The following is a 10793-nucleotide window of genomic DNA, read 5'->3' on the forward strand; positions in this document are numbered from 1 at the left end:
GCTTAAATTTTACCTATTTAAAACTGCCATATATTAATGCCTTAAAATTCTCTGATTACTTACCGATATAAAAAGACATAGAAAAGTTCTGCCTTCTATTACCTTTGTTATGAGTATGTAATAAGAAATTAAGGATTCTTTCTGTACGTTTTTTTTTCACTATATATGTCCATTAAATATCCAGATATATGATCTCATTACTTATCTGGAAAGCGAGGTGTTAGCAAGATTATAAAGTATTTAAAACTGATTTTTTTTCCTGGAAAACAAATCAAAATGAAAACAAATCCTCTGAACAGCAGCAAATACATTCATCTCAATTCAGCCTTCAGCTCCTGTTAGTGAAAACTTTAATAGGCAACGTAGTCATTAGAATTACTGTTAAAATTCTACAAAGGTTCAGCTAATTTTTTTATGTCAGTTTCATTAGTTGGAAAAAATAAATATTTAAAAAGTAAAATACTGATTTAATACATAAAAGGGAGATTTGAATAAATTACATTCTTCCCATATTTAATGAACTTTAAATGAGTTTTACTACAATCCATTGCCAGGCATCTAGGCACTATCCTTAGGAATTTCAACAGCATACTTATATTAAATTGACATGTTGAACAAATAGTTTACTGAGTATTTCAGCCTTGCAAGATTTTAAATAAGGGGGATTTTTCTCATTAACTTTATCAATCATTTATAAATGCAAGATTATACCTAATACATTGATGCTGCTGTTTTAAACCTCATGAAAGTTATGCCTATAATGTATGTTAAATTGACAACTTGCTATTTCTGTGGGGTGTTTTTTTTTTTTTTTTTTTTTTTTTTTTTTTTTTTTTTTTTATACAGGGAACATTTGCTTTTAAATTATAGCAGCTGAGGGATTATCTTCCTGCACATATTTTTTTTCTACCTCCAGGTTTTAGCTTCATCACTATGGAGCAATGGTCCATAAAAGCTTGAAAGGGAAAGATCATTTAATACTCTGATGAAGGACTAAGAGAATATCAGTATAACTATTTTGGAAAATGTTCATTCCTAAACACAAGCTTTGAAATATTTTAGAAATTATGGGCCTTATGGTCTAACAACCCTGATAATCTGCTAGAAATTTTTGAGGCCCTTAGCTTAGCATAGACTCAATGATTTACATTTTATCCAACCATGCAGGGAAACAATACAGTAATAATTGCTAATTACAGAAATTGTGATAAAACTTCACTGAAACAAAGCCAATAAAAGTAAAATATGTTAAATAAATTATTTTTCTATTTAAGCTTTGCTATTCTTACATGCCAATGTACCAGAGACAATATTTAAATTCTGAAAAAATATTGTTCCCCTTAATTATAAATATATATATATAATACGCTAAACAGCTAAAGAATACCTCACATAAAGACAGACCAAATTGGTAAACTAAGGGAAGTGGATATGGGAATTTCTCAAATATGAAGGATTTGGATAAAATATGACAAAAGAATCTGAATGACATTGTAAGCCCCTCATTTGTTTTTTTGTTGTTGTTTGTTTGTATATACAAGTATATACAAGTATCAATTCTTTCAAGAAAAAGGAAAGGGTACCTTTCTTCAATATCAATTTTAAAATATCTAATATATGAAAATGCATAATTAAACGTAAATCAGCTACAATGGTATAATAAACTAAAAATCACTGAAATGTACTATTAAAAAATGAGCAACAACTTTATAGCTTCCTGAACCACAGTCTTTCTGCAAAGAGTTATTTGCATATGGAAACAGCCATTCAGTAACAAAATACGGTTCACTGATAGAAAATTGATGCACACTCATGTTTTTATCACAAATCAGGTAAGATGTAATAGGTTATAAGCTCAGAGTAGGTATTCATTAGAAAAAATTAATAAATAATATTATTTGTCAAAAGCTTTTATACTCAGAAGTGATATAGTATGTACTATATCTTTTCATCTGAGTCATATATTTCATATACAGAAATCTTCAGAATGATATATACATTCAATACAGATTAATTTCCATTAACACTTCTGCATGCACTTAATAAAAGTAAATGTGTTTAGCTGATAGTTTATTCAAGATAAAATTTATGACTGTTCAGTAAAAAAAAGTGGCAGCACCCTCCACAGTATATTTTAATTCAATAATTAAATATTGTAAGGTAGTATAGGCTATTTATAGACAGGGTTTCTTAATTTTGAATGTTAAATTTTAATGGACTACATAGGAAATATTCACACTCATGTTCTTATCACAAAATATTTCATTAAAAATGGTATTGTGGTAACCTATTTATTCTTGTCACATTTATTAATATTTACATAATAACAATCACTATGGGATCAAAAATAATGAAGAGATTTTTTTAAAACTGTACAACTGGTTATTTAAGTGGTGCTCATTCATTCTTTCACAACTGCAATATATATGCGGGATATTAAAATCAACAGACGTTCAAAAAACAGAACCCACAATTAGTTAATCCTTTTCTGATCTATCAAAATATAACATCTTACAATGTCTTTTTTCAATGTGGAAATTTAGGAAGAAGCAGATATCCAGAACTATGATTTCAGAACCCTGCATGTTCATATAAGCAAATTATATGGTTAGTAGGAGCCCAGTGCATGAATTCATGCAACTTGAAAGGAACTGTGGGCCATGAGGTTATGGTGGGCACATGGGCAGGTCTTGGCCCTTTATCTGCACCCCTGCCCAGCACCTCCAGCCAGGGTCTACTGTCCCCTGCGTGCTGGCAGCCCCACTCCCGCCACCGCCACTCCCTTGTGCTGATAACACCAGCACCACTTGCACCCACTGATGGTGTAGAGTAATTGGGGCCAGCACCATCAGTGGGTGTGAACAGCGACTGCTGCCCTGATAGCTCCTCAGGAGCAGGGGGAGGTGGAGAAGCCCTCAGGGGTGATAGGGGCCAGCAGCTACCACTCACACTCACTGACTGCACTGAGTGATTGGGGCCAGCTCCAGATACCAGCAGCAGGTGCAAACGGGGCCAGGGCTGGCAGCAGGTGTGAGCACCAGGCGGGATCACGTTGTGCAGGAGCAAAGAATTTTCAGTAACCACCAGAGGATCGCCCGATGACAGCAACTGTCCCCCCACTTTGGTCTGACGCCCCCGCTCACCTGCTCCACCATCCCACTATAGCTGAAGCCCACCATGTTCCTCGCATGCCCCCCGGTGGTCAGCGCACGTCATAGTGACCAGTTGTTCAGTATTTTTGTTGTTTCATTGTTCCATCTATTTGCATATTAGCCTTTTATTATATAGGATCCTTTGCACTGGATTATCATGAGGCAAAATATCAAGGTCAAGACAGAAAAATGCTCTTATAGAACAGTACCAATAAAGTGATTGCATATGAAAAACACTTTACTTATGTTTTATAATTTATAGTGTACTGTACAAACAGGTCTACTTAGTTGTTTTCTTAGATGAATAATAACACAAGTAGTAACTTCTAAAACATGGTTCAAATACTGAACCATATTTTGTCTTAATGGCAAAACTCCGAAACGATTCAAAAAGGAAATCTTTCTATCATTTTCAAAATGCATTAGTCTTTGGTAAAATCTTTGCTCCACTAGAAAACATTACAAAAATATGAAACATCTCAGTCACTATTTAGAAATACTAAATTATTTTTAAAAAGCTACCTACTGTACTTCTTTATGTCTTACTAATGTGATTTTTCAATTAGGAAACAAATCAGGTAAGATGTAATAGGTTATAAAATAAGGTTTCACTATGCAAAATTATAATGAATTAAAAGTTCATTACGGAACATTTTTGAAAATCCAGTTTTCTCTTGATTTTCAGAAACACTTAATGCTACCTAATGGCAGTAACAGGTTTGAAATGGACTTCTCCTTCCCTATTTCTTTGCAAAGAAGATTCATAAAATACTATATGCTACAATATGCTAAAGAATACCACATAAACAGACCAAATTGGTAAACTAAGGGAAGTGGATATGGGAATTTCTCAAATATGAAGGATTTGGATAAATTATGACAAAAGAATCTGAATGACATTGTAAGCCCCTTATTTGTTTTTTTTTTGTTGTTTGTTTGTTTTTACAAAGAATATGTCCAGTTTATTTGGTTAAAATATTTTCTATATAATCATTATTATGAAATTCAAGATAGTCATCAAAATGTAGATAGTTATTAAGTATTTATCAAATTGATTATTCTATGTTGAGTTCAATGATAGAAGTATTCATTTTTTCCCCAAATTACGAAGAGCAGCTAACTCTGCGATCTCTAGCACAAGCAGGAGTAGGTAAGGAGTAGCCTGTTTTCTCAGTTGCAGAATTCTTCTGGAAAGAATGCTGAAGAACTTGCAAAAGATAGACCTCTGAAAAATCATTCCTTTCTGCTTTTTGCAATGCAGATTCCGCCATCCAGTTCTTCAGCCTGTATCTAGGATTAGCAGACATCATTCTTTTTCTTCTTTCAAAATCTGATCCATTCATGTTACTCTTCAGTCTCAAAAGGTCCTGGGACACCCAGGCAGGAAAGAGTTCATGTTTTGAAATCATCTTCAGTGCCCAGAATTGCTGACGAATGTTGAGCTGCTGTAACTGGCTTTGAGTAATCTCACTGAGCTGCCTAAATGTCATTGTAAAATCAGCTTCTGTCTTTTCCATGAGATGTAAGAGAAATGCAATCAAATCCTCATCACCCTTCCTTTCTCCAAGTAGTCCCAATTTGGCTTTGAACAGTTCTCTAAATCTTGTGTAATAGAGAACAGGATACCCCTCAAGAATCTCAGCAGCAAGCTGCTTTTGCTCTGGATGCAGTAATGGGTTTAGAGCTTGTAACAATTTATTCAAATTAAACATCCAAACATTGGCCTGATTTCTTATTTTATATCTTCTTTTATCATCAGATGTGTCTGGTACAAAATCTGGCTTATAGACCTCCATAAAACCAAATGGACCATAGTAAATTGTAATGGATAACAAACTGAAGTTTTCAGTATTACAAACACCATGAGCAAAACCAACAGACATCTACAGGGCAATAAGTTGTGCCATCTCAGATTACCACAAAGGGAAAAAAAATCTACATATCTATTAGGTTATTTGATGTTTACTGAGTGGAAATGTTCTTGTAGATGAAATCTAATAATGCCCTTAGTAAATCCAGTTCACCACAATGAACCCAAATTTCTAATGATCCAATCTAAACCATGATTTTACAACATGCAACGCTACTGCACCTCTGTTCTTTCACAATGTTCCCATTGCAGAACTGATATTTCCATACTTTATCATCACTTACAATTAGACATTTGCAACAGCATGGATGGACCTTGAGAGTATTATTGCCCTTCAATCTTATCTATATATATAAAAGCCTAATATGCAAATTGTCCTCTTGGGAGTTTGACTAGGAGACTGGTAGTTCAATTGCTCACTATGACATGTGATGACCACCAGGAGGAGGTTCAGAATGAAGGAAGGCCCTGGCCAGCAGCCAGCAGCTGGTGAAGGGAGGCCCTGATTAGCCCTGATCGCTGGCCAGGCCTAGGGACCCTACCCATGCACAAATTTTGTGCATCGGGCCTCTAGTATCCATTATACATGCCTGATTGCTTCCAATTTCTGAAAATGTCACATACTTTAGATTTTAACTACATAGAAGGATAAATTTCAGCCTCCTTTCTTGACTTCCCAAAGTGAAGTGTAGATGAGTAGTAATCCAGTGAACTGAGATGGTAAAGCAGCTAAAAGTAATGGAGGAATGATTTAAACATAAAATAATGCTGATTACAGTCATTTAATTACTTGTGTAAAGGGGTGATAAAAGGCACACTGGACATTGAATATAATCCTTAAGCACTTTGTAATTGGTAAACTTGCTTTGATAGTGCTCTCCTAAGGAGCAGAATCACTGAAGTCTCCTTTAATCAGCAGTTGTCCCTATGCTGTCCTGTAGCAGATGTGAATTTTACCAATAAATTAAGCCAGATTCTCCTAACGCATACGCTACTCCTGGGGAGTGTAATAAGCATTTCTGTAAGCTACATTAACTCTTTCAAGCACTGAAGCAGTAATTTTCAATGGCACCCTCTGGCCCACCAAAAAGACAAGAAAATGTCAAAACCAACAGTGTGTTCACAATGACTCATTGAGTCTGCATTTCAACCTGGCATAATTTGAAATTTAATTAAAAAAAATCTCAGAAGGAGATCAAAGACAGGTTGTTGCTGTTGCTGTGTTTTGGACTGCCTTTGTACCCATGTTTACACCTGTTGAGTCCTAGGGAAACTATTCAGAGGACAACAGAGTAGGAAGTAATTCATGAGTATTTCAGCTTCACAAGTTTTAAAAAAGGAAATGTGGATACTCTCAAGATCCATCCATGAAGTCAGAGAAAGATAAGTATCATATGATTTCACTTATGTATGGAATCCAATGAACAAAATAACTAACAAACAACATAGAAACAGACCCATAGATACAAAGGACAGACTGACAGTTGTCAGAGCAAAAGGGTTTGGGGGGCTGGATGAAAGAGGTGAAAGGATTAAAAAAATAAAACTCATAGACACAAGTATTATGCTGAGTGAAATAAGCCAGCCAAAGAAAGATAAGTATCACATGATCTCACTCATATGAGGAATATAATGAACCAAATAAACTGATGATTAAAAATAGACCCAGAGACATAGAAACATGAACAGAGTGCTGAACCTCAGAGGGAAGATGGGACGGTGGGTGGGAAGAGGTCAACCAATGAACTTGTATGCATATATTTATAACTATGGACACAGGCAATGGGGTGGTGAGGGCGTGGGGTGGGGGGGTGATGGGAGCAGGCTGGCGGTTATTGGGGGGGAAAAAAGACCTATGCAATACTTTCTTTTTTTATTGATTAAGGTATTACATATGTGTCATTATCCCTCCATTGCCCCCACCCTCCCACTCATGCCCTCACCCCCCTGGTGTCTGTGTCCATTGGTTAGGCTTCTATGCATGCATACAAGTCCTTTGGTTGATCTCTTCCCCTTACCCCTGCCCTCCCCTACCTTCCCTCTGAGGTTTGATGGTCTGATCTATGCTTCTGTCTCTGGATCTGGTTTTGTTCATCAGTTTATGTTATTCATTATAATCCACAAATGAGTGACATCATGTGATATTTATCTTTCTCTGACTGGCTTATTTCACTTAGCATAATGCTTTCCATGTCCATTCATGCTGTTGCAAATGGTAGGAGTTCCTTCCTTTTTACAGCAGCATAGTATTCCATTGTGTAGATGTACCACTGTTTTTTAATCCACTCATCTGCTGATGGGCACTTAGGCTGTTTCCAAATCTTAGCTATTATAAATTGTGCTGCCATGAACATAGGGGTGCATATATCCTTTCTGATTGGTGTTTCTAGTTTCTTGGGATATAGTCCTAGAAGTGGGATCACTGGGTCAAATGGGAGTTCCATTTTTAGTTTTTTTTAGGAAATACCATACTTTTCTCCACAGTGGCTGCACCAGTCTGCATTCCCACCAGCAGTGCACGAGGAAATATAGTGAATTATAAAAAACACAAAAACTCATAGACAGACAATACTCTGGTGATTACCAGAGGGAAAGGGGGGTAGAAAGAGGTAAGTGGATGATAAATGGCAATAAACAGAGACTTGGTTTGCGTGATGAACACACAATACAATATACAGGTAATGTATTATAGCATTGTACACCTGAAACCTATATACCTTTATTAACTAATGTCACACCAATAAATTCAATAAATATTAAAAAATGAACAATGAACAAAAAAGAAATGTGAAAAGAACCCATCCATGATAATTCATAGAGAAAAGAGGCCAGTTTGAGTAAAGAAAACATAGTATGAGGTTAATTAAGTAGAAGTTACTTACATGGGTAACCTGAGGAAAATCTTATTGGGCCTTACAGACTGTTGTAAGGACCTTAGGTTTAACTCTGAATGAGAAGGACAGCTAATTAGATATTTGAACAGAGGAATTAGCTGGCTTCCTTTCTAACAGTTTCTTTCTGGCTGCTATATTGAAACTTGAATGTGAGAAAGCAAGCTGGAAAGTAAGGAGATAATTATAGATATTATTGAAATAATTTGAGTGAGAATTATAATAGTGGCTTGGACCAGTGTAGAAATCATGAAAGTGGTGAGAAATGTTTTTTTTTTTTTTTAAACAAAGTTTAAGTTTGAATTTAAGTCACAAGTAGGAAACTTAAAAATAAGGAATGCATTTTTTAAAGGCTTTTAGCTGTTTTTTAAAAATATATTTTATTGATTTTTTACAGAGAGGAAGAGAGAGAGATAGAGAGCTAGAAACATCGATTAGAGAGAAGCGTCGATCAGCTGCCTCCTGCACACCCCCTACTGGGGATGTGCCTGCAACCAAGGTACGTACCCTTGACCGGAATCGAACCTGGGACTCTTCAGTCCCCAGGCTGACGCTCTATCCAAGTGAACCAAACCGGCTAGGGCTAAGGAATGCATTTTTAAGTTTGTCCTATTCCTTGCTGTCACTATCTTACAGAATATGAAGTAGGTAATAGAACCCACAGATAGGCTAGGAGTAGTTTTAGCCAATTTTCAGACTTCCTCACTGTGTGATCTTTAAGTCAGTTTTAACATTTTGTTTACTTTTGTTTGTCTTAATTAGTTAATAAGCTTTTGATGGTATTGACTGTGCAGGGATCATTACACTAGACACTGAGATAATTAAATAATAATATTCATAAAACTTTATACTTAGATAAGAGGGGAAGGCTAGATTCTGAGAAAGCTGGTAGAAGAACAATTAAAGTATTTAAAGAAATAGAGACAGCACAGTCAGGACTCATCTATAACAAATAGTAAGAGAAAATAAAGTTAAATGATAAAGGCCTTATACTTTTTAGGAAGAAATATTAAATATTAAATATGCATGATTGGGATGGTAAGACAATTATATATTAAGGTGGATTTCCTTGCAATTCAATGACATTGAAATAGTCACATACACATTTATAACAATAGCTTAGAACTAATGTCCAGCCTGAAACATTGAATGTTAAGTCAATTCCCTCTGGAATATTATAGTTTGGTTTATATGAGAGAATATCAGGCACTTAACTATATTTTTGCAGTTATATTGTAAGATTATATGGATTTTATAATGTCTCTTTCATGCATGGACTAACCACTAAGCATAATTGATAAATCTAATATTCATGGATGAATGGAAAAAGGAGTGAAATGCTATAACTTTTATGCTTCTGTTGCTATACCATACACAAGATCTAATAAACCTAATTTATGACTCACATTTATGTCTTTCTTGGCCATAATACACATAATCCCTAGGGCTATTTAAATTGTTCTGCATATTTCCTATCCTTCAACTAAGAAGCAATCAGTGGAAATTGCTTTGCCCCTTATGCTGTATGTTATTTGGCTTCTGTACAGCTAGTAGATGGAAATTTAGCTACTATGAGGGCATTTTAGATACCAATTAAGAGTTTTGTTATACAGATCAACAATCCACTTGGCAAATATATTCTAATGAAATAAGAAAGCTAAATTTTACTAGATCATATTAATAATTATCATGTTTCTATAGCAATGACACTATCTTTGGGACACATACATGAATACATGTAATATGCAAATATGTAAAACACATATGTAGGGTTTGTTTTTATGTTTATAATGTGGATATACACACATACTGATTTTAACATAAAAAAGAAATTTAAGGTATATTCCTCAACAAAAGATTAGGCACAGAAACAAAATGGCAATATATAGCCTAGATGATTGTGAAGAATAAAAACTCATCAGAGTCATATTTCCACAAAATAAAGGACAAAGGCTGATCAAACAGGCTAAATTTCAATTGGATACAATTCTCCTCTTTGAGTCTAGAAATGTTCCTTTATGGATTCAGCAGAGCCATTTGCTTTCCTGCACCTGAATTCTAGTGAGGGATTAGGACCCCCAGTAACAACCGTGCTTATCGTGTATCAGAAACAACTTCTACCCTTCCATGAAGGAAGAGGAAGCAATTGGGCAATAGGGTAGAATGACAAGCTGTCTTTTCTTCTTTCTCCTCATGATTTACCTTATGTAATGTTTGATGTAAGAACCACAGTATGCAGAAACACATGCTGACAGTGGTTTAATGCCCAACACCTGATAAGTATTCTTCCTTTGAGTCCCAAGGAAAATCTATGAAGATAATATTTCCCTTCATTTATACTACTTGATAAACCAAATAATTCTTAAAACTCAGGACTGGATAATGAGTGTTCCTTGAGTCCTGGAGGAAACGCACCCCCTTTGTTAGACTCACATTTTAGTCCTAAGGGATGATTTACAGCAAAGATCAAGCATTTTTTTTCCTCTAAAGGGATAGGTAGTAAATAGGCTTTATGGGCTATACAGTTTCTGTTGCAAACACTCAGCTCTACCATTGTATTTGGGGAAAAAAAGCCATAAACAATATATAAACAAATCTGGCTGTGTCCCAATAAAATTTACTTATTGACATTTGCATTTCATATGATTTTCACACAAGATGAAACATTATTTTTCTTTTCTTTTTTTTGTTCAACCTTTAAAAAACCATCCTTAGTTGACAAGCAGAGGGATGTAGCTCAAGAGACATAGTTTGTTGATCCCGGATATATAATATGAGGTCCCTTCTTGCATGTGTAAGATTATGAATAAAAGTAGAGTGGAACTGGAAAACAGCTAATGAGGTTTTTCTTTTCATTTCCAGTTGAACAGACTATAAAAT

At 35.1% G+C, this 10793-nt stretch overlaps 1 pseudogene; it reads right to left on the reverse strand.

The window, feature by feature from the left end:
* Positions 1–4255: 4255 nt before the first annotated feature.
* Positions 4256–9340, reverse strand: LOC118653452 (annotated as a pseudogene).
* Positions 9341–10793: the final 1453 nt, after the last annotated feature.

Source organism: Myotis myotis, unplaced genomic scaffold (genome assembly GCF_014108235.1).
Source record: "Myotis myotis isolate mMyoMyo1 unplaced genomic scaffold, mMyoMyo1.p scaffold_m19_p_4, whole genome shotgun sequence".
NCBI lineage: Eukaryota > Metazoa > Chordata > Mammalia > Chiroptera > Vespertilionidae > Myotis > Myotis myotis.